General features: G+C 45.1%; 37 non-coding genes across 37 annotated transcripts; all 37 read left to right on the plus strand.

The window, feature by feature from the left end:
* The first annotated feature begins 411 nt into the window (after positions 1 to 411).
* trnak-uuu (transfer RNA lysine (anticodon UUU)) lies at positions 412 to 484 on the plus strand. Its single transcript has one exon. It is a non-coding gene; the product is annotated as a tRNA-Lys (tRNA).
* Positions 485 to 999: 515 nt separating this feature from the next.
* On the plus strand, positions 1,000 to 1,072 carry trnaf-gaa (transfer RNA phenylalanine (anticodon GAA)). Its single transcript has one exon. It is a non-coding gene; the product is annotated as a tRNA-Phe (tRNA).
* A 427-nt stretch (positions 1,073 to 1,499) lies between these two features.
* On the plus strand, positions 1,500 to 1,572 carry trnak-uuu (transfer RNA lysine (anticodon UUU)). The gene has a single exon. It is a non-coding gene; the product is annotated as a tRNA-Lys (tRNA).
* A 515-nt stretch (positions 1,573 to 2,087) lies between these two features.
* On the plus strand, positions 2,088 to 2,160 carry trnaf-gaa (transfer RNA phenylalanine (anticodon GAA)). Its single transcript has one exon. It is a non-coding gene; the product is annotated as a tRNA-Phe (tRNA).
* Positions 2,161 to 2,587: 427 nt separating this feature from the next.
* trnak-uuu (transfer RNA lysine (anticodon UUU)) lies at positions 2,588 to 2,660 on the plus strand. Its single transcript has one exon. It is a non-coding gene; the product is annotated as a tRNA-Lys (tRNA).
* A 514-nt stretch (positions 2,661 to 3,174) lies between these two features.
* trnaf-gaa (transfer RNA phenylalanine (anticodon GAA)) lies at positions 3,175 to 3,247 on the plus strand. Its single transcript has one exon. It is a non-coding gene; the product is annotated as a tRNA-Phe (tRNA).
* Positions 3,248 to 3,674: 427 nt separating this feature from the next.
* Positions 3,675 to 3,747, plus strand: trnak-uuu (transfer RNA lysine (anticodon UUU)). The gene has a single exon. It is a non-coding gene; the product is annotated as a tRNA-Lys (tRNA).
* Positions 3,748 to 4,266: 519 nt separating this feature from the next.
* On the plus strand, positions 4,267 to 4,339 carry trnaf-gaa (transfer RNA phenylalanine (anticodon GAA)). The gene has a single exon. It is a non-coding gene; the product is annotated as a tRNA-Phe (tRNA).
* Positions 4,340 to 4,766: 427 nt separating this feature from the next.
* On the plus strand, positions 4,767 to 4,839 carry trnak-uuu (transfer RNA lysine (anticodon UUU)). Its single transcript has one exon. It is a non-coding gene; the product is annotated as a tRNA-Lys (tRNA).
* A 520-nt stretch (positions 4,840 to 5,359) lies between these two features.
* Positions 5,360 to 5,432, plus strand: trnaf-gaa (transfer RNA phenylalanine (anticodon GAA)). The gene has a single exon. It is a non-coding gene; the product is annotated as a tRNA-Phe (tRNA).
* Positions 5,433 to 5,859: 427 nt separating this feature from the next.
* trnak-uuu (transfer RNA lysine (anticodon UUU)) lies at positions 5,860 to 5,932 on the plus strand. The gene has a single exon. It is a non-coding gene; the product is annotated as a tRNA-Lys (tRNA).
* Positions 5,933 to 6,451: 519 nt separating this feature from the next.
* trnaf-gaa (transfer RNA phenylalanine (anticodon GAA)) lies at positions 6,452 to 6,524 on the plus strand. Its single transcript has one exon. It is a non-coding gene; the product is annotated as a tRNA-Phe (tRNA).
* A 427-nt stretch (positions 6,525 to 6,951) lies between these two features.
* Positions 6,952 to 7,024, plus strand: trnak-uuu (transfer RNA lysine (anticodon UUU)). The gene has a single exon. It is a non-coding gene; the product is annotated as a tRNA-Lys (tRNA).
* Positions 7,025 to 7,538: 514 nt separating this feature from the next.
* trnaf-gaa (transfer RNA phenylalanine (anticodon GAA)) lies at positions 7,539 to 7,611 on the plus strand. Its single transcript has one exon. It is a non-coding gene; the product is annotated as a tRNA-Phe (tRNA).
* Positions 7,612 to 8,038: 427 nt separating this feature from the next.
* trnak-uuu (transfer RNA lysine (anticodon UUU)) lies at positions 8,039 to 8,111 on the plus strand. The gene has a single exon. It is a non-coding gene; the product is annotated as a tRNA-Lys (tRNA).
* Positions 8,112 to 8,630: 519 nt separating this feature from the next.
* Positions 8,631 to 8,703, plus strand: trnaf-gaa (transfer RNA phenylalanine (anticodon GAA)). Its single transcript has one exon. It is a non-coding gene; the product is annotated as a tRNA-Phe (tRNA).
* Positions 8,704 to 9,130: 427 nt separating this feature from the next.
* Positions 9,131 to 9,203, plus strand: trnak-uuu (transfer RNA lysine (anticodon UUU)). Its single transcript has one exon. It is a non-coding gene; the product is annotated as a tRNA-Lys (tRNA).
* Positions 9,204 to 9,723: 520 nt separating this feature from the next.
* trnaf-gaa (transfer RNA phenylalanine (anticodon GAA)) lies at positions 9,724 to 9,796 on the plus strand. The gene has a single exon. It is a non-coding gene; the product is annotated as a tRNA-Phe (tRNA).
* A 427-nt stretch (positions 9,797 to 10,223) lies between these two features.
* On the plus strand, positions 10,224 to 10,296 carry trnak-uuu (transfer RNA lysine (anticodon UUU)). The gene has a single exon. It is a non-coding gene; the product is annotated as a tRNA-Lys (tRNA).
* Positions 10,297 to 10,815: 519 nt separating this feature from the next.
* On the plus strand, positions 10,816 to 10,888 carry trnaf-gaa (transfer RNA phenylalanine (anticodon GAA)). Its single transcript has one exon. It is a non-coding gene; the product is annotated as a tRNA-Phe (tRNA).
* A 427-nt stretch (positions 10,889 to 11,315) lies between these two features.
* trnak-uuu (transfer RNA lysine (anticodon UUU)) lies at positions 11,316 to 11,388 on the plus strand. The gene has a single exon. It is a non-coding gene; the product is annotated as a tRNA-Lys (tRNA).
* A 514-nt stretch (positions 11,389 to 11,902) lies between these two features.
* On the plus strand, positions 11,903 to 11,975 carry trnaf-gaa (transfer RNA phenylalanine (anticodon GAA)). The gene has a single exon. It is a non-coding gene; the product is annotated as a tRNA-Phe (tRNA).
* Positions 11,976 to 12,402: 427 nt separating this feature from the next.
* trnak-uuu (transfer RNA lysine (anticodon UUU)) lies at positions 12,403 to 12,475 on the plus strand. The gene has a single exon. It is a non-coding gene; the product is annotated as a tRNA-Lys (tRNA).
* A 519-nt stretch (positions 12,476 to 12,994) lies between these two features.
* trnaf-gaa (transfer RNA phenylalanine (anticodon GAA)) lies at positions 12,995 to 13,067 on the plus strand. Its single transcript has one exon. It is a non-coding gene; the product is annotated as a tRNA-Phe (tRNA).
* Positions 13,068 to 13,494: 427 nt separating this feature from the next.
* On the plus strand, positions 13,495 to 13,567 carry trnak-uuu (transfer RNA lysine (anticodon UUU)). The gene has a single exon. It is a non-coding gene; the product is annotated as a tRNA-Lys (tRNA).
* Positions 13,568 to 14,087: 520 nt separating this feature from the next.
* Positions 14,088 to 14,160, plus strand: trnaf-gaa (transfer RNA phenylalanine (anticodon GAA)). Its single transcript has one exon. It is a non-coding gene; the product is annotated as a tRNA-Phe (tRNA).
* Positions 14,161 to 14,587: 427 nt separating this feature from the next.
* Positions 14,588 to 14,660, plus strand: trnak-uuu (transfer RNA lysine (anticodon UUU)). Its single transcript has one exon. It is a non-coding gene; the product is annotated as a tRNA-Lys (tRNA).
* A 519-nt stretch (positions 14,661 to 15,179) lies between these two features.
* On the plus strand, positions 15,180 to 15,252 carry trnaf-gaa (transfer RNA phenylalanine (anticodon GAA)). The gene has a single exon. It is a non-coding gene; the product is annotated as a tRNA-Phe (tRNA).
* Positions 15,253 to 15,679: 427 nt separating this feature from the next.
* trnak-uuu (transfer RNA lysine (anticodon UUU)) lies at positions 15,680 to 15,752 on the plus strand. Its single transcript has one exon. It is a non-coding gene; the product is annotated as a tRNA-Lys (tRNA).
* Positions 15,753 to 16,272: 520 nt separating this feature from the next.
* Positions 16,273 to 16,345, plus strand: trnaf-gaa (transfer RNA phenylalanine (anticodon GAA)). The gene has a single exon. It is a non-coding gene; the product is annotated as a tRNA-Phe (tRNA).
* A 427-nt stretch (positions 16,346 to 16,772) lies between these two features.
* trnak-uuu (transfer RNA lysine (anticodon UUU)) lies at positions 16,773 to 16,845 on the plus strand. Its single transcript has one exon. It is a non-coding gene; the product is annotated as a tRNA-Lys (tRNA).
* A 520-nt stretch (positions 16,846 to 17,365) lies between these two features.
* trnaf-gaa (transfer RNA phenylalanine (anticodon GAA)) lies at positions 17,366 to 17,438 on the plus strand. The gene has a single exon. It is a non-coding gene; the product is annotated as a tRNA-Phe (tRNA).
* A 427-nt stretch (positions 17,439 to 17,865) lies between these two features.
* On the plus strand, positions 17,866 to 17,938 carry trnak-uuu (transfer RNA lysine (anticodon UUU)). The gene has a single exon. It is a non-coding gene; the product is annotated as a tRNA-Lys (tRNA).
* Positions 17,939 to 18,453: 515 nt separating this feature from the next.
* On the plus strand, positions 18,454 to 18,526 carry trnaf-gaa (transfer RNA phenylalanine (anticodon GAA)). Its single transcript has one exon. It is a non-coding gene; the product is annotated as a tRNA-Phe (tRNA).
* A 427-nt stretch (positions 18,527 to 18,953) lies between these two features.
* On the plus strand, positions 18,954 to 19,026 carry trnak-uuu (transfer RNA lysine (anticodon UUU)). The gene has a single exon. It is a non-coding gene; the product is annotated as a tRNA-Lys (tRNA).
* A 514-nt stretch (positions 19,027 to 19,540) lies between these two features.
* trnaf-gaa (transfer RNA phenylalanine (anticodon GAA)) lies at positions 19,541 to 19,613 on the plus strand. Its single transcript has one exon. It is a non-coding gene; the product is annotated as a tRNA-Phe (tRNA).
* Positions 19,614 to 20,040: 427 nt separating this feature from the next.
* trnak-uuu (transfer RNA lysine (anticodon UUU)) lies at positions 20,041 to 20,113 on the plus strand. The gene has a single exon. It is a non-coding gene; the product is annotated as a tRNA-Lys (tRNA).
* Positions 20,114 to 20,608: the final 495 nt, after the last annotated feature.

The following is a 20,608-nucleotide window of genomic DNA, read 5'->3' on the forward strand; positions in this document are numbered from 1 at the left end:
CATCTAGGGCTTGGTAGGTTTGTTGGTAGGACTTCATTATACGGCCTACAACTACGTGGATCATTGCCATCAAATGAGAAAACAAACACAGATGGTGCAGCTTGCAAACGTCCATCAAGTGGAGGTGGAATTTGAAGAAGGTCCTCCTTCAGAAGCTCCCAGGCCTCACCCATTATACCATTGACTTACCTAGGGCTTTGTAGGTTGGGTGATCACACGTCATAATACAGCCTAGCGATGTTTCCCCTAGAATCAAATCCTTCCCTTGGCTCTTGTCTGAAATGACCATTTAATAATATCTAACTGCAAATCCTCACCAGTACCTACAGTAAAATGAGAGGATAAGAGATCACGTTTTTACAGAAAAGAAAGACAATATGTGTCCCAGAGGACAAACACGTGACTCTTGTTACCTGGGTAGCTCAGATGGAAGAGCATCAGACTTTTAATCTGAGGGTCCAGGGTTCAAGTCCCTGTCCAGGTGTCTCCTTTGGATCCTTGCCCTTCCATGGCTTTACCTAACAAGCTCAGTTGTTCTTGATAGTTCTGTGACCTCATTGTCATCTTTAGCAAAGTCCATAGACTGCAGGTGGGATGACGATATGGGATTTGTGGATATCAGGGACAGAGGCCTCTTTCAGATAATCCCACCGTACAAGCTCTGTAAAGAATCTTTTCCTGCCCCTCGGTCCAACTCACCGCCAGTTGGTTCTCAGCTCAGCTCCTTTGCGAAACCCGGTGTCTAAGACATGCCAATCTCACCAAATCCGCCCTGGGTTTCTCGACACGTTACACTTTCACTTTTTTTCTGTCTTACTTTGGGTGGGACAACATTTAAGAGAGCAAAGTTCATCACAGTTCACTGTTAAATCCAAAGCTTAAAAGTTCACTTCACATTGATCCAGTGTCTCAGAATGGCAGCTGTAGTGCAGTTTGGCCAGCTGTAGACCTGACTGGTCATTAGAATGCAATTTTTGAGCACTTTCCATTGCAAAACGTGCCGAAATAGCTCAGCTGGGAGAGCGTTAGACTGAAGATCTAAAGGACCCTAGTTCGATCCTGGGTTTCGGCAAAGCTATTTTGGTCACCATCTAGGGCTTGGTAGGTTTGCTGGTAGGACTTCATTATACGGCCTACAACTACGTGGATCATTGCCATCAAATGAGAAAACAAACACAGATGGTGCAGCTTGCAAACATCCATCAAGTGGAGGTGGAATTTGAAGAAGGTCCTCCTTCAGAAGCTCCCAGGCCTCACCCATTATACCATTGACTTACCTAGGGCTTGGTAGGTTGGGTGATCACACGTCATAATACAGCCTAGCGATGTTTCCCCTAGAATCAAATCCTTCCCTTGGCTCTTGTCTGAAATGACCATTTAATAATATCTAACTGCAAATCCTCACCAGTACCTACAGTAAAATGAGAGGATAAGAGATCACGTTTTTACAGAAAAGAAAGACAATATGTGTCCCAGAGGACAAACATGTGACTCTTGTTACCTGGGTAGCTCAGATGGAAGAGCATCCGACTTTTAATCTGAGGGTCCAGGGTTCAAGTCCCTGTCCAGGTGTCTCCTTTGGATCCTTGCCCTTCCATGGCTTTACCTAACAAGCTCAGTTGTTCTTGATAGTTCTGTGACCTCATTGTCATCTTTAGCAAAGTCCATAGACTGCAGGTGGGATGACGATATGGGATTTGTGGATATCAGGGACAGAGGCCTCTTTCAGATAATCCCACCGTACAAGCTCTGTAAAGAATCTTTTCCTGCCCCTCGGTCCAACTCACCGCCAGTTGGTTCTCAGCTCAGCTCCTTTGCGAAACCCGGTGTCTAAGACATGCCAATCTCACCAAATCCGCCCTGGGTTTCTCGACACGTTACACTTTCACTTTTTTTCTGTCTTACTTTGGGTGGGACAACATTTAAGAGAGCAAAGTTCATCACAGTTCACTGTTAAATCCGAAGCTTAAAAGTTCACTTCACATTGATCCAGTGTCTCAGAATGGCAGCTGTAGTGCAGTTTGGCCAGCTGTAGACCTGACTGGTCATTAGAATGCAATTTTTGAGCACTTTCCATTGCAAAACGTGCCGAAATAGCTCAGCTGGGAGAGCGTTAGACTGAAGATCTAAAGGACCCTAGTTCGATCCTGGGTTTCGGCAAAGCTATTTTGGTCACCATCTAGGGCTTGGTAGGTTTGTTGGTAGGACTTCATTATACGGCCTACAACTACGTGGATCATTGCCATCAAATGAGAAAACAAACACAGATGGTGCAGCTTGCAAACGTCCATCAAGTGGAGGTGGAATTTGAAGAAGGTCCTCCTTCAGAAGCTCCCAGGCCTCACCCATTATACCATTGACTTACCTAGGGCTTTGTAGGTTGGGTGATCACACGTCATAATACAGCCTAGCGATGTTTCCCCTAGAATCAAATCCTTCCCTTGGCTCTTGTCTGAAATGACCATTTAATAATATCTAACTGCAAATCCTCACCAGTACCTACAGTAAAATGAGAGGATAAGAGATCACGTTTTTACAGAAAAGAAAGACAATATGTGTCCCAGAGGACAAACACGTGACTCTTGTTACCTGGGTAGCTCAGATGGAAGAGCATCAGACTTTTAATCTGAGGGTCCAGGGTTCAAGTCCCTGTCCAGGTGTCTCCTTTGGATCCTTGCCCTTCCATGGCTTTACCTAACAAGCTCAGTTGTTCTTGATAGTTCTGTGACCTTATTGTCATCTTTAGCAAAGTCCATAGACTGCAGGTGGGATGACGATATGGGATTTGTGGATATCAGGGACAGAGGCCTCTTTCAGATAATCCCACCGTACAAGCTCTGTAAAGAATTATTCCTGCCCCTCGGTCCAACTCACCGCCAGTTGGTTCTCAGCTCAGCTCCTTTGCGAAACCCGGTGTCTAAGACATGCCAATCTCACCAAATCCGCCCTGGGTTTCTCGACACGTTACACTTTCACTTTTTTTCTGTCTTACTTTGGGTGGGACAACATTTAAGAGAGCAAAGTTCATCACAGTTCACTGTTAAATCCAAAGCTTAAAAGTTCACTTCACATTGATCCAGTGTCTCAGAATGGCAGCTGTAGTGCAGTTTGGCCAGCTGTAGACCTGACTGGTGATTAGAATGCAATTTTTGAGCACTTTCCATTGCAAAACGTGCCGAAATAGCTCAGCTGGGAGAGCGTTAGACTGAAGATCTAAAGGACCCTAGTTCGATCCTGGGTTTCGGCAAAGCTATTTTGGTCACCATCTAGGGCTTGGTAGGTTTGTTGGTAGGACTTCATTATACGGCCTACAACTACGTGGATCATTGCCATCAAATGAGAAAACAAACACAGATGGTGCAGCTTGCAAACGTCCATCAAGTGGAGGTGGAATTTGAAGAAGGTCCTCCTTCAGAAGCTCCCAGGCCTCACCCATTATACCATTGACTTACCTAGGGCTTGGTAGGTTGGGTGATCACACGTCATAATACAGCCTAGCGATGTTTCCCCTAGAATCAAATCCTTCCCTTGGCTCTTGTCTGAAATGACCATTTAATAATATCTAACTGCAAATCCTCACCAGTACCTACAGTAAAATGAGAGGATAAGAGATCACGTTTTTACAGAAAAGAAAGACAATATGTGTCCCAGAGGACAAACACGTGACTCTTGTTACCTGGGTAGCTCAGATGGAAGAGTATCAGACTTTTAATCTGAGGGTCCAGGGTTCAAGTCCCTGTCCAGGTGTCTCCTTTGGATCCTTGCCCTTCCATGGCTTTACCTAACAAGCTCAGTTGTTCTTGATAGTTCTGTGACCTCATTGTCATCTTTAGCAAAGTCCATAGACTGCAGGTGGGATGACGATATGGGATTTGTGGATATCAGGGACAGAGGCCTCTTTCAGATAATCCCACCGTACAAGCTCTGTAAAGAATTATTCCTGCCCCTCGGTCCAACTCACCGCCAGTTGGTTCTCAGCTCAGCTCCTTTGCGAAACCCGGTGTCTAAGACATGCCAATCTCACCAAATCCGCCCTGGGTTTCTCGACACGTTACACTTTCACTTTTTTTCTGTCTTACTTTAAGAGAGCAACTTTGCTCTTTAAGAGAGCAAAGTTCATCACAGTTCACTGTTAAATCCAAAGCTTAAAAGTTCACTTCACATTGATCCAGTGTCTCAGAATGGCAGCTGTAGTGCAGTTTGGCCAGCTGTAGACCTGACTGGTCATTAGAATGCAATTTTTGAGCACTTTCCATTGCAAAACGTGCCGAAATAGCTCAGCTGGGAGAGCGTTAGACTGAAGATCTAAAGGACCCTAGTTCGATCCTGGGTTTCGGCAAAGCTATTTTGGTCACCATCTAGGGCTTGGTAGGTTTGTTGGTAGGACTTCATTATACGGCCTACAACTACGTGGATCATTGCCATCAAATGAGAAAACAAACACAGATGGTGCAGCTTGCAAACGTCCATCAAGTGGAGGTGGAATTTGAAGAAGGTCCTCCTTCAGAAGCTCCCAGGCCTCACCCATTATACCATTGACTTACCTAGGGCTTGGTAGGTTGGGTGATCACACGTCATAATACAGCCTAGCGATGTTTCCCCTAGAATCAAATCCTTCCCTTGGCTCTTGTCTGAAATGACCATTTAATAATATCTAACTGCAAATCCTCACCAGTACCTACAGTAAAATGAGAGGATAAGAGATCACGTTTTTACAGAAAAGAAAGACAATATGTGTCCCAGAGGACAAACACGTGACTCTTGTTACCTGGGTAGCTCAGATGGAAGAGCATCAGACTTTTAATCTGAGGGTCCAGGGTTCAAGTCCCTGTCCAGGTGTCTCCTTTGGATCCTTGCCCTTCCATGGCTTTACCTAACAAGCTCAGTTGTTCTTGATAGTTCTGTGACCTCATTGTCATCTTTAGCAAAGTCCATAGACTGCAGGTGGGATGACGATATGGGATTTGTGGATATCAGGGACAGAGGCCTCTTTCAGATAATCCCACCGTACAAGCTCTGTAAAGAATCTTTTCCTGCCCCTCGGTCCAACTCACCGCCAGTTGGTTCTCAGCTCAGCTCCTTTGCGAAACCCGGTGTCTAAGACATGCCAATCTCACCAAATCCGCCCTGGGTTTCTCGACACGTTACACTTTCACTTTTTTTCTGTCTTACTTTAAGAGAGCAACTTTGCTCTTTAAGAGAGCAAAGTTCATCACAGTTCACTGTTAAATCCAAAGCTTAAAAGTTCACTTCACATTGATCCAGTGTCTCAGAATGGCAGCTGTAGTGCAGTTTGGCCAGCTGTAGACCTGACTGGTCATTAGAATGCAATTTTTGAGCACTTTCCATTGCAAAACGTGCCGAAATAGCTCAGCTGGGAGAGCGTTAGACTGAAGATCTAAAGGACCCTAGTTCGATCCTGGGTTTCGGCAAAGCTATTTTGGTCACCATCTAGGGCTTGGTAGGTTTGTTGGTAGGACTTCATTATACGGCCTACAACTACGTGGATCATTGCCATCAAATGAGAAAACAAACACAGATGGTGCAGCTTGCAAACGTCCATCAAGTGGAGGTGGAATTTGAAGAAGGTCCTCCTTCAGAAGCTCCCAGGCCTCACCCATTATACCATTGACTTACCTAGGGCTTGGTAGGTTGGGTGATCACACGTCATAATACAGCCTAGCGATGTTTCCCCTAGAATCAAATCCTTCCCTTGGCTCTTGTCTGAAATGACCATTTAATAATATCTAACTGCAAATCCTCACCAGTACCTACAGTAAAATGAGAGGATAAGAGATCACGTTTTTACAGAAAAGAAAGACAATATGTGTCCCAGAGGACAAACACGTGACTCTTGTTACCTGGGTAGCTCAGATGGAAGAGTATCAGACTTTTAATCTGAGGGTCCAGGGTTCAAGTCCCTGTCCAGGTGTCTCCTTTGGATCCTTGCCCTTCCATGGCTTTACCTAACAAGCTCAGTTGTTCTTGATAGTTCTGTGACCTCATTGTCATCTTTAGCAAAGTCCATAGACTGCAGGTGGGATGACGATATGGGATTTGTGGATATCAGGGACAGAGGCCTCTTTCAGATAATCCCACCGTACAAGCTCTGTAAAGAATTATTCCTGCCCCTCGGTCCAACTCACCGCCAGTTGGTTCTCAGCTCAGCTCCTTTGCGAAACCCGGTGTCTAAGACATGCCAATCTCACCAAATCCGCCCTGGGTTTCTCGACACGTTACACTTTCACTTTTTTTCTGTCTTACTTTAAGAGAGCAACTTTGCTCTTTAAGAGAGCAAAGTTCATCACAGTTCACTGTTAAATCCAAAGCTTAAAAGTTCACTTCACATTGATCCAGTGTCTCAGAATGGCAGCTGTAGTGCAGTTTGGCCAGCTGTAGACCTGACTGGTCATTAGAATGCAATTTTTGAGCACTTTCCATTGCAAAACGTGCCGAAATAGCTCAGCTGGGAGAGCGTTAGACTGAAGATCTAAAGGACCCTAGTTCGATCCTGGGTTTCGGCAAAGCTATTTTGGTCACCATCTAGGGCTTGGTAGGTTTGTTGGTAGGACTTCATTATACGGCCTACAACTACGTGGATCATTGCCATCAAATGAGAAAACAAACACAGATGGTGCAGCTTGCAAACGTCCATCAAGTGGAGGTTGAATTTGAAGAAGGTCCTCCTTCAGAAGCTCCCAGGCCTCACCCATTATACCATTGACTTACCTAGGGCTTTGTAGGTTGGGTGATCACACGTCATAATACAGCCTAGCGATGTTTCCCCTAGAATCAAATCCTTCCCTTGGCTCTTGTCTGAAATGACCATTTAATAATATCTAACTGCAAATCCTCACCAGTACCTACAGTAAAATGAGAGGATAAGAGATCACGTTTTTACAGAAAAGAAAGACAATATGTGTCCCAGAGGACAAACACGTGACTCTTGTTACCTGGGTAGCTCAGATGGAAGAGCATCAGACTTTTAATCTGAGGGTCCAGGGTTCAAGTCCCTGTCCAGGTGTCTCCTTTGGATCCTTGCCCTTCCATGGCTTTACCTAACAAGCTCAGTTGTTCTTGATAGTTCTGTGACCTTATTGTCATCTTTAGCAAAGTCCATAGACTGCAGGTGGGATGACGATATGGGATTTGTGGATATCAGGGACAGAGGCCTCTTTCAGATAATCCCACCGTACAAGCTCTGTAAAGAATTATTCCTGCCCCTCGGTCCAACTCACCGCCAGTTGGTTCTCAGCTCAGCTCCTTTGCGAAACCCGGTGTCTAAGACATGCCAATCTCACCAAATCCGCCCTGGGTTTCTCGACACGTTACACTTTCACTTTTTTTCTGTCTTACTTTGGGTGGGACAACATTTAAGAGAGCAAAGTTCATCACAGTTCACTGTTAAATCCAAAGCTTAAAAGTTCACTTCACATTGATCCAGTGTCTCAGAATGGCAGCTGTAGTGCAGTTTGGCCAGCTGTAGACCTGACTGGTGATTAGAATGCAATTTTTGAGCACTTTCCATTGCAAAACGTGCCGAAATAGCTCAGCTGGGAGAGCGTTAGACTGAAGATCTAAAGGACCCTAGTTCGATCCTGGGTTTCGGCAAAGCTATTTTGGTCACCATCTAGGGCTTGGTAGGTTTGTTGGTAGGACTTCATTATACGGCCTACAACTACGTGGATCATTGCCATCAAATGAGAAAACAAACACAGATGGTGCAGCTTGCAAACGTCCATCAAGTGGAGGTGGAATTTGAAGAAGGTCCTCCTTCAGAAGCTCCCAGGCCTCACCCATTATACCATTGACTTACCTAGGGCTTGGTAGGTTGGGTGATCACACGTCATAATACAGCCTAGCGATGTTTCCCCTAGAATCAAATCCTTCCCTTGGCTCTTGTCTGAAATGACCATTTAATAATATCTAACTGCAAATCCTCACCAGTACCTACAGTAAAATGAGAGGATAAGAGATCACGTTTTTACAGAAAAGAAAGACAATATGTGTCCCAGAGGACAAACACGTGACTCTTGTTACCTGGGTAGCTCAGATGGAAGAGTATCAGACTTTTAATCTGAGGGTCCAGGGTTCAAGTCCCTGTCCAGGTGTCTCCTTTGGATCCTTGCCCTTCCATGGCTTTACCTAACAAGCTCAGTTGTTCTTGATAGTTCTGTGACCTCATTGTCATCTTTAGCAAAGTCCATAGACTGCAGGTGGGATGACGATATGGGATTTGTGGATATCAGGGACAGAGGCCTCTTTCAGATAATCCCACCGTACAAGCTCTGTAAAGAATTATTCCTGCCCCTCGGTCCAACTCACCGCCAGTTGGTTCTCAGCTCAGCTCCTTTGCGAAACCCGGTGTCTAAGACATGCCAATCTCACCAAATCCGCCCTGGGTTTCTCGACACGTTACACTTTCACTTTTTTTCTGTCTTACTTTAAGAGAGCAACTTTGCTCTTTAAGAGAGCAAAGTTCATCACAGTTCACTGTTAAATCCAAAGCTTAAAAGTTCACTTCACATTGATCCAGTGTCTCAGAATGGCAGCTGTAGTGCAGTTTGGCCAGCTGTAGACCTGACTGGTCATTAGAATGCAATTTTTGAGCACTTTCCATTGCAAAACGTGCCGAAATAGCTCAGCTGGGAGAGCGTTAGACTGAAGATCTAAAGGACCCTAGTTCGATCCTGGGTTTCGGCAAAGCTATTTTGGTCACCATCTAGGGCTTGGTAGGTTTGTTGGTAGGACTTCATTATACGGCCTACAACTACGTGGATCATTGCCATCAAATGAGAAAACAAACACAGATGGTGCAGCTTGCAAACGTCCATCAAGTGGAGGTGGAATTTGAAGAAGGTCCTCCTTCAGAAGCTCCCAGGCCTCACCCATTATACCATTGACTTACCTAGGGCTTGGTAGGTTGGGTGATCACACGTCATAATACAGCCTAGCGATGTTTCCCCTAGAATCAAATCCTTCCCTTGGCTCTTGTCTGAAATGACCATTTAATAATATCTAACTGCAAATCCTCACCAGTACCTACAGTAAAATGAGAGGATAAGAGATCACGTTTTTACAGAAAAGAAAGACAATATGTGTCCCAGAGGACAAACACGTGACTCTTGTTACCTGGGTAGCTCAGATGGAAGAGCATCAGACTTTTAATCTGAGGGTCCAGGGTTCAAGTCCCTGTCCAGGTGTCTCCTTTGGATCCTTGCCCTTCCATGGCTTTACCTAACAAGCTCAGTTGTTCTTGATAGTTCTGTGACCTCATTGTCATCTTTAGCAAAGTCCATAGACTGCAGGTGGGATGACGATATGGGATTTGTGGATATCAGGGACAGAGGCCTCTTTCAGATAATCCCACCGTACAAGCTCTGTAAAGAATCTTTTCCTGCCCCTCGGTCCAACTCACCGCCAGTTGGTTCTCAGCTCAGCTCCTTTGCGAAACCCGGTGTCTAAGACATGCCAATCTCACCAAATCCGCCCTGGGTTTCTCGACACGTTACACTTTCACTTTTTTTCTGTCTTACTTTAAGAGAGCAACTTTGCTCTTTAAGAGAGCAAAGTTCATCACAGTTCACTGTTAAATCCAAAGCTTAAAAGTTCACTTCACATTGATCCAGTGTCTCAGAATGGCAGCTGTAGTGCAGTTTGGCCAGCTGTAGACCTGACTGGTGATTAGAATGCAATTTTTGAGCACTTTCCATTGCAAAACGTGCCGAAATAGCTCAGCTGGGAGAGCGTTAGACTGAAGATCTAAAGGACCCTAGTTCGATCCTGGGTTTCGGCAAAGCTATTTTGGTCACCATCTAGGGCTTGGTAGGTTTGTTGGTAGGACTTCATTATACGGCCTACAACTACGTGGATCATTGCCATCAAATGAGAAAACAAACACAGATGGTGCAGCTTGCAAACGTCCATCAAGTGGAGGTGGAATTTGAAGAAGGTCCTCCTTCAGAAGCTCCCAGGCCTCACCCATTATACCATTGACTTACCTAGGGCTTGGTAGGTTGGGTGATCACACGTCATAATACAGCCTAGCGATGTTTCCCCTAGAATCAAATCCTTCCCTTGGCTCTTGTCTGAAATGACCATTTAATAATATCTAACTGCAAATCCTCACCAGTACCTACAGTAAAATGAGAGGATAAGAGATCACGTTTTTACAGAAAAGAAAGACAATATGTGTCCCAGAGGACAAACACGTGACTCTTGTTACCTGGGTAGCTCAGATGGAAGAGTATCAGACTTTTAATCTGAGGGTCCAGGGTTCAAGTCCCTGTCCAGGTGTCTCCTTTGGATCCTTGCCCTTCCATGGCTTTACCTAACAAGCTCAGTTGTTCTTGATAGTTCTGTGACCTCATTGTCATCTTTAGCAAAGTCCATAGACTGCAGGTGGGATGACGATATGGGATTTGTGGATATCAGGGACAGAGGCCTCTTTCAGATAATCCCACCGTACAAGCTCTGTAAAGAATTATTCCTGCCCCTCGGTCCAACTCACCGCCAGTTGGTTCTCAGCTCAGCTCCTTTGCGAAACCCGGTGTCTAAGACATGCCAATCTCACCAAATCCGCCCTGGGTTTCTCGACACGTTACACTTTCACTTTTTTTCTGTCTTACTTTAAGAGAGCAACTTTGCTCTTTAAGAGAGCAAAGTTCATCACAGTTCACTGTTAAATCCAAAGCTTAAAAGTTCACTTCACATTGATCCAGTGTCTCAGAATGGCAGCTGTAGTGCAGTTTGGCCAGCTGTAGACCTGACTGGTCATTAGAATGCAATTTTTGAGCACTTTCCATTGCAAAACGTGCCGAAATAGCTCAGCTGGGAGAGCGTTAGACTGAAGATCTAAAGGACCCTAGTTCGATCCTGGGTTTCGGCAAAGCTATTTTGGTCACCATCTAGGGCTTGGTAGGTTTGTTGGTAGGACTTCATTATACGGCCTACAACTACGTGGATCATTGCCATCAAATGAGAAAACAAACACAGATGGTGCAGCTTGCAAACGTCCATCAAGTGGAGGTTGAATTTGAAGAAGGTCCTCCTTCAGAAGCTCCCAGGCCTCACCCATTATACCATTGACTTACCTAGGGCTTTGTAGGTTGGGTGATCACACGTCATAATACAGCCTAGCGATGTTTCCCCTAGAATCAAATCCTTCCCTTGGCTCTTGTCTGAAATGACCATTTAATAATATCTAACTGCAAATCCTCACCAGTACCTACAGTAAAATGAGAGGATAAGAGATCACGTTTTTACAGAAAAGAAAGACAATATGTGTCCCAGAGGACAAACACGTGACTCTTGTTACCTGGGTAGCTCAGATGGAAGAGCATCAGACTTTTAATCTGAGGGTCCAGGGTTCAAGTCCCTGTCCAGGTGTCTCCTTTGGATCCTTGCCCTTCCATGGCTTTACCTAACAAGCTCAGTTGTTCTTGATAGTTCTGTGACCTTATTGTCATCTTTAGCAAAGTCCATAGACTGCAGGTGGGATGACGATATGGGATTTGTGGATATCAGGGACAGAGGCCTCTTTCAGATAATCCCACCGTACAAGCTCTGTAAAGAATTATTCCTGCCCCTCGGTCCAACTCACCGCCAGTTGGTTCTCAGCTCAGCTCCTTTGCGAAACCCGGTGTCTAAGACATGCCAATCTCACCAAATCCGCCCTGGGTTTCTCGACACGTTACACTTTCACTTTTTTTCTGTCTTACTTTGGGTGGGACAACATTTAAGAGAGCAAAGTTCATCACAGTTCACTGTTAAATCCAAAGCTTAAAAGTTCACTTCACATTGATCCAGTGTCTCAGAATGGCAGCTGTAGTGCAGTTTGGCCAGCTGTAGACCTGACTGGTGATTAGAATGCAATTTTTGAGCACTTTCCATTGCAAAACGTGCCGAAATAGCTCAGCTGGGAGAGCGTTAGACTGAAGATCTAAAGGACCCTAGTTCGATCCTGGGTTTCGGCAAAGCTATTTTGGTCACCATCTAGGGCTTGGTAGGTTTGTTGGTAGGACTTCATTATACGGCCTACAACTACGTGGATCATTGCCATCAAATGAGAAAACAAACACAGATGGTGCAGCTTGCAAACGTCCATCAAGTGGAGGTGGAATTTGAAGAAGGTCCTCCTTCAGAAGCTCCCAGGCCTCACCCATTATACCATTGACTTACCTAGGGCTTGGTAGGTTGGGTGATCACACGTCATAATACAGCCTAGCGATGTTTCCCCTAGAATCAAATCCTTCCCTTGGCTCTTGTCTGAAATGACCATTTAATAATATCTAACTGCAAATCCTCACCAGTACCTACAGTAAAATGAGAGGATAAGAGATCACGTTTTTACAGAAAAGAAAGACAATATGTGTCCCAGAGGACAAACACGTGACTCTTGTTACCTGGGTAGCTCAGATGGAAGAGTATCAGACTTTTAATCTGAGGGTCCAGGGTTCAAGTCCCTGTCCAGGTGTCTCCTTTGGATCCTTGCCCTTCCATGGCTTTACCTAACAAGCTCAGTTGTTCTTGATAGTTCTGTGACCTCATTGTCATCTTTAGCAAAGTCCATAGACTGCAGGTGGGATGACGATATGGGATTTGTGGATATCAGGGACAGAGGCCTCTTTCAGATAATCCCACCGTACAAGCTCTGTAAAGAATTATTCCTGCCCCTCGGTCCAACTCACCGCCAGTTGGTTCTCAGCTCAGCTCCTTTGCGAAACCCGGTGTCTAAGACATGCCAATCTCACCAAATCCGCCCTGGGTTTCTCGACACGTTACACTTTCACTTTTTTTCTGTCTTACTTTAAGAGAGCAACTTTGCTCTTTAAGAGAGCAAAGTTCATCACAGTTCACTGTTAAATCCAAAGCTTAAAAGTTCACTTCACATTGATCCAGTGTCTCAGAATGGCAGCTGTAGTGCAGTTTGGCCAGCTGTAGACCTGACTGGTCATTAGAATGCAATTTTTGAGCACTTTCCATTGCAAAACGTGCCGAAATAGCTCAGCTGGGAGAGCGTTAGACTGAAGATCTAAAGGACCCTAGTTCGATCCTGGGTTTCGGCAAAGCTATTTTGGTCACCATCTAGGGCTTGGTAGGTTTGTTGGTAGGACTTCATTATACGGCCTACAACTACGTGGATCATTGCCATCAAATGAGAAAACAAACACAGATGGTGCAGCTTGCAAACGTCCATCAAGTGGAGGTGGAATTTGAAGAAGGTCCTCCTTCAGAAGCTCCCAGGCCTCACCCATTATACCATTGACTTACCTAGGGCTTGGTAGGTTGGGTGATCACACGTCATAATACAGCCTAGCGATGTTTCCCCTAGAATCAAATCCTTCCCTTGGCTCTTGTCTGAAATGACCATTTAATAATATCTAACTGCAAATCCTCACCAGTACCTACAGTAAAATGAGAGGATAAGAGATCACGTTTTTACAGAAAAGAAAGACAATATGTGTCCCAGAGGACAAACACGTGACTCTTGTTACCTGGGTAGCTCAGATGGAAGAGCATCAGACTTTTAATCTGAGGGTCCAGGGTTCAAGTCCCTGTCCAGGTGTCTCCTTTGGATCCTTGCCCTTCCATGGCTTTACCTAACAAGCTCAGTTGTTCTTGATAGTTCTGTGACCTCATTGTCATCTTTAGCAAAGTCCATAGACTGCAGGTGGGATGACGATATGGGATTTGTGGATATCAGGGACAGAGGCCTCTTTCAGATAATCCCACCGTACAAGCTCTGTAAAGAATCTTTTCCTGCCCCTCGGTCCAACTCACCGCCAGTTGGTTCTCAGCTCAGCTCCTTTGCGAAACCCGGTGTCTAAGACATGCCAATCTCACCAAATCCGCCCTGGGTTTCTCGACACGTTACACTTTCACTTTTTTTCTGTCTTACTTTAAGAGAGCAACTTTGCTCTTTAAGAGAGCAAAGTTCATCACAGTTCACTGTTAAATCCAAAGCTTAAAAGTTCACTTCACATTGATCCAGTGTCTCAGAATGGCAGCTGTAGTGCAGTTTGGCCAGCTGTAGACCTGACTGGTGATTAGAATGCAATTTTTGAGCACTTTCCATTGCAAAACGTGCCGAAATAGCTCAGCTGGGAGAGCGTTAGACTGAAGATCTAAAGGACCCTAGTTCGATCCTGGGTTTCGGCAAAGCTATTTTGGTCACCATCTAGGGCTTGGTAGGTTTGTTGGTAGGACTTCATTATACGGCCTACAACTACGTGGATCATTGCCATCAAATGAGAAAACAAACACAGATGGTGCAGCTTGCAAACGTCCATCAAGTGGAGGTGGAATTTGAAGAAGGTCCTCCTTCAGAAGCTCCCAGGCCTCACCCATTATACCATTGACTTACCTAGGGCTTGGTAGGTTGGGTGATCACACGTCATAATACAGCCTAGCGATGTTTCCCCTAGAATCAAATCCTTCCCTTGGCTCTTGTCTGAAATGACCATTTAATAATATCTAACTGCAAATCCTCACCAGTACCTACAGTAAAATGAGAGGATAAGAGATCACGTTTTTACAGAAAAGAAAGACAATATGTGTCCCAGAGGACAAACACGTGACTCTTGTTACCTGGGTAGCTCAGATGGAAGAGTATCAGACTTTTAATCTGAGGGTCCAGGGTTCAAGTCCCTGTCCAGGTGTCTCCTTTGGATCCTTGCCCTTCCATGGCTTTACCTAACAAGCTCAGTTGTTCTTGATAGTTCTGTGACCTCATTGTCATCTTTAGCAAAGTCCATAGACTGCAGGTGGGATGACGATATGGGATTTGTGGATATCAGGGACAGAGGCCTCTTTCAGATAATCCCACCGTACAAGCTCTGTAAAGAATTATTCCTGCCCCTCGGTCCAACTCACCGCCAGTTGGTTCTCAGCTCAGCTCCTTTGCGAAACCCGGTGTCTAAGACATGCCAATCTCACCAAATCCGCCCTGGGTTTCTCGACACGTTACACTTTCACTTTTTTTCTGTCTTACTTTAAGAGAGCAACTTTGCTCTTTAAGAGAGCAAAGTTCATCACAGTTCACTGTTAAATCCAAAGCTTAAAAGTTCACTTCACATTGATCCAGTGTCTCAGAATGGCAGCTGTAGTGCAGTTTGGCCAGCTGTAGACCTGACTGGTCATTAGAATGCAATTTTTGAGCACTTTCCATTGCAAAACGTGCCGAAATAGCTCAGCTGGGAGAGCGTTAGACTGAAGATCTAAAGGACCCTAGTTCGATCCTGGGTTTCGGCAAAGCTATTTTGGTCACCATCTAGGGCTTGGTAGGTTTGTTGGTAGGACTTCATTATACGGCCTACAACTACGTGGATCATTGCCATCAAATGAGAAAACAAACACAGATGGTGCAGCTTGCAAACGTCCATCAAGTGGAGGTGGAATTTGAAGAAGGTCCTCCTTCAGAAGCTCCCAGGCCTCACCCATTATACCATTGACTTACCTAGGGCTTGGTAGGTTGGGTGATCACACGTCATAATACAGCCTAGCGATGTTTCCCCTAGAATCAAATCCTTCCCTTGGCTCTTGTCTGAAATGACCATTTAATAATATCTAACTGCAAATCCTCACCAGTACCTACAGTAAAATGAGAGGATAAGAGATCACGTTTTTACAGAAAAGAAAGACAATATGTGTCCCAGAGGACAAACACGTGACTCTTGTTACCTGGGTAGCTCAGATGGAAGAGCATCAGACTTTTAATCTGAGGGTCCAGGGTTCAAGTCCCTGTCCAGGTGTCTCCTTTGGATCCTTGCCCTTCCATGGCTTTACCTAACAAGCTCAGTTGTTCTTGATAGTTCTGTGACCTCATTGTCATCTTTAGCAAAGTCCATAGACTGCAGGTGGGATGACGATATGGGATTTGTGGATATCAGGGACAGAGGCCTCTTTCAGATAATCCCACCGTACAAGCTCTGTAAAGAATCTTTTCCTGCCCCTCGGTCCAACTCACCGCCAGTTGGTTCTCAGCTCAGCTCCTTTGCGAAACCCGGTGTCTAAGACATGCCAATCTCACCAAATCCGCCCTGGGTTTCTCGACACGTTACACTTTCACTTTTTTTCTGTCTTACTTTAAGAGAGCAACTTTGCTCTTTAAGAGAGCAAAGTTCATCACAGTTCACTGTTAAATCCAAAGCTTAAAAGTTCACTTCACATTGATCCAGTGTCTCAGAATGGCAGCTGTAGTGCAGTTTGGCCAGCTGTAGACCTGACTGGTGATTAGAATGCAATTTTTGAGCACTTTCCATTGCAAAACGTGCCGAAATAGCTCAGCTGGGAGAGCGTTAGACTGAAGATCTAAAGGACCCTAGTTCGATCCTGGGTTTCGGCAAAGCTATTTTGGTCACCATCTAGGGCTTGGTAGGTTTGTTGGTAGGACTTCATTATACGGCCTACAACTACGTGGATCATTGCCATCAAATGAGAAAACAAACACAGATGGTGCAGCTTGCAAACGTCCATCAAGTGGAGGTGGAATTTGAAGAAGGTCCTCCTTCAGAAGCTCCCAGGCCTCACCCATTATACCATTGACTTACCTAGGGCTTGGTAGGTTGGGTGATCACACGTCATAATACAGCCTAGCGATGTTTCCCCTAGAATCAAATCCTTCCCTTGGCTCTTGTCTGAAATGACCATTTAATAATATCTAACTGCAAATCCTCACCAGTACCTACAGTAAAATGAGAGGATAAGAGATCACGTTTTTACAGAAAAGAAAGACAATATGTGTCCCAGAGGACAAACACGTGACTCTTGTTACCTGGGTAGCTCAGATGGAAGAGCATCAGACTTTTAATCTGAGGGTCCAGGGTTCAAGTCCCTGTCCAGGTGTCTCCTTTGGATCCTTGCCCTTCCATGGCTTTACCTAACAAGCTCAGTTGTTCTTGATAGTTCTGTGACCTCATTGTCATCTTTAGCAAAGTCCATAGACTGCAGGTGGGATGACGATATGGGATTTGTGGATATCAGGGACAGAGGCCTCTTTCAGATAATCCCACCGTACAAGCTCTGTAAAGAATCTTTTCCTGCCCCTCGGTCCAACTCACCGCCAGTTGGTTCTCAGCTCAGCTCCTTTGCGAAACCCGGTGTCTAAGACATGCCAATCTCACCAAATCCGCCCTGGGTTTCTCGACACGTTACACTTTCACTTTTTTTCTGTCTTACTTTAAGAGAGCAACTTTGCTCTTTAAGAGAGCAAAGTTCATCACAGTTCACTGTTAAATCCAAAGCTTAAAAGTTCACTTCACATTGATCCAGTGTCTCAGAATGGCAGCTGTAGTGCAGTTTGGCCAGCTGTAGACCTGACTGGTCATTAGAATGCAATTTTTGAGCACTTTCCATTGCAAAACGTGCCGAAATAGCTCAGCTGGGAGAGCGTTAGACTGAAGATCTAAAGGACCCTAGTTCGATCCTGGGTTTCGGCAAAGCTATTTTGGTCACCATCTAGGGCTTGGTAGGTTTGTTGGTAGGACTTCATTATACGGCCTACAACTACGTGGATCATTGCCATCAAATGAGAAAACAAACACAGATGGTGCAGCTTGCAAACGTCCATCAAGTGGAGGTGGAATTTGAAGAAGGTCCTCCTTCAGAAGCTCCCAGGCCTCACCCATTATACCATTGACTTACCTAGGGCTTGGTAGGTTGGGTGATCACACGTCATAATACAGCCTAGCGATGTTTCCCCTAGAATCAAATCCTTCCCTTGGCTCTTGTCTGAAATGACCATTTAATAATATCTAACTGCAAATCCTCACCAGTACCTACAGTAAAATGAGAGGATAAGAGATCACGTTTTTACAGAAAAGAAAGACAATATGTGTCCCAGAGGACAAACACGTGACTCTTGTTACCTGGGTAGCTCAGATGGAAGAGCATCAGACTTTTAATCTGAGGGTCCAGGGTTCAAGTCCCTGTCCAGGTGTCTCCTTTGGATCCTTGCCCTTCCATGGCTTTACCTAACAAGCTCAGTTGTTCTTGATAGTTCTGTGACCTCATTGTCATCTTTAGCAAAGTCCATAGACTGCAGGTGGGATGACGATATGGGATTTGTGGATATCAGGGACAGAGGCCTCTTTCAGATAATCCCACCGTACAAGCTCTGTAAAGAATCTTTTCCTGCCCCTCAGTCCAACTCACCGCCAGTTGGTTCTCAGCTCAGCTCCTTTGCGAAACCCGGTGTCTAAGACATGCCAATCTCACCAAATCCGCCCTGGGTTTCTCGACACGTTACACTTTCACTTTTTTTCTGTCTTACTTTGGGTGGGACAACATTTAAGAGAGCAAAGTTCATCACAGTTCACTGTTAAATCCAAAGCTTAAAAGTTCACTTCACATTGATCCAGTGTCTCAGAATGGCAGCTGTAGTGCAGTTTGGCCAGCTGTAGACCTGACTGGTCATTAGAATGCAATTTTTGAGCACTTTCCATTGCAAAACGTGCCGAAATAGCTCAGCTGGGAGAGCGTTAGACTGAAGATCTAAAGGACCCTAGTTCGATCCTGGGTTTCGGCAAAGCTATTTTGGTCACCATCTAGGGCTTGGTAGGTTTGTTGGTAGGACTTCATTATACGGCCTACAACTACGTGGATCATTGCCATCAAATGAGAAAACAAACACAGATGGTGCAGCTTGCAAACGTCCATCAAGTGGAGGTGGAATTTGAAGAAGGTCCTCCTTCAGAAGCTCCCAGGCCTCACCCATTATACCATTGACTTACCTAGGGCTTTGTAGGTTGGGTGATCACACGTCATAATACAGCCTAGCGATGTTTCCCCTAGAATCAAATCCTTCCCTTGGCTCTTGTCTGAAATGACCATTTAATAATATCTAACTGCAAATCCTCACCAGTACCTACAGTAAAATGAGAGGATAAGAGATCACGTTTTTACAGAAAAGAAAGACAATATGTGTCCCAGAGGACAAACATGTGACTCTTGTTACCTGGGTAGCTCAGATGGAAGAGTATCAGACTTTTAATCTGAGGGTCCAGGGTTCAAGTCCCTGTCCAGGTGTCTCCTTTGGATCCTTGCCCTTCCATGGCTTTACCTAACAAGCTCAGTTGTTCTTGATAGTTCTGTGACCTCATTGTCATCTTTAGCAAAGTCCATAGACTGCAGGTGGGATGACGATATGGGATTTGTGGATATCAGGGACAGAGGCCTCTTTCAGATAATCCCACCGTACAAGCTCTGTAAAGAATCTTTTCCTGCCCCTCGGTCCAACTCACCGCCAGTTGGTTCTCAGCTCAGCTCCTTTGCGAAACCCGGTGTCTAAGACATGCCAATCTCACCAAATCCGCCCTGGGTTTCTCGACACGTTACACTTTCACTTTTTTTCTGTCTTACTTTGGGTGGGACAACATTTAAGAGAGCAAAGTTCATCACAGTTCACTGTTAAATCCAAAGCTTAAAAGTTCACTTCACATTGATCCAGTGTCTCAGAATGGCAGCTGTAGTGCAGTTTGGCCAGCTGTAGACCTGACTGGTCATTAGAATGCAATTTTTGAGCACTTTCATTGCAAAACGTGCCGAAATAGCTCAGCTGGGAGAGCGTTAGACTGAAGATCTAAAGGACCCTAGTTCGATCCTGGGTTTCGGCAAAGCTATTTTGGTCACCATCTAGGGCTTGGTAGGTTTGTTGGTAGGACTTCATTATACGGCCTACAACTACGTGGATCATTGCCATCAAATGAGAAAACAAACACAGATGGTGCAGCTTGCAAACGTCCATCAAGTGGAGGTGGAATTTGAAGAAGGTCCTCCTTCAGAAGCTCCCAGGCCTCACCCATTATACCATTGACTTACCTAGGGCTTTGTAGGTTGGGTGATCACACGTCATAATACAGCCTAGCGATGTTTCCCCTAGAATCAAATCCTTCCCTTGGCTCTTGTCTGAAATGACCATTTAATAATATCTAACTGCAAATCCTCACCAGTACCTACAGTAAAATGAGAGGATAAGAGATCACGTTTTTACAGAAAAGAAAGACAATATGTGTCCCAGAGGACAAACACGTGACTCTTGTTACCTGGGTAGCTCAGATGGAAGAGCATCAGACTTTTAATCTGAGGGTCCAGGGTTCAAGTCCCTGTCCAGGTGTCTCCTTTGGATCCTTGCCCTTCCATGGCTTTACCTAACAAGCTCAGTTGTTCTTGATAGTTCTGTGACCTCATTGTCATCTTTAGCAAAGTCCATAGACTGCAGGTGGGATGACGATATGGGATTTGTGGATATCAGGGACAGAGGCCTCTTTCAGATAATCCCACCGTACAAGCTCTGTAAAGAATCTTTTCCTGCCCCTCGGTCCAACTCACCGCCAGTTGGTTCTCAGCTCAGCTCCTTTGCGAAACCCGGTGTCTAAGACATGCCAATCTCACCAAATCCGCCCTGGGTTTCTCGACACGTTACACTTTCACTTTTTTTCTGTCTTACTTTGGGTGGGACAACATTTAAGAGAGCAAAGTTCATCACAGTTCACTGTTAAATCCAAAGCTTAAAAGTTCACTTCACATTGATCCAGTGTCTCAGAATGGCAGCTGTAGTGCAGTTTGGCCAGCTGTAGACCTGACTGGTCATTAGAATGCAATTTTTGAG

Source organism: Copadichromis virginalis, linkage group LG5 (genome assembly GCF_057382275.1).
Source record: "Copadichromis virginalis isolate Kocher_CV1m ecotype Utaka linkage group LG5, C_Virginalis_male_GT1.1, whole genome shotgun sequence".
Taxonomy (NCBI): Eukaryota; Metazoa; Chordata; class Actinopteri; order Cichliformes; family Cichlidae; genus Copadichromis; species Copadichromis virginalis.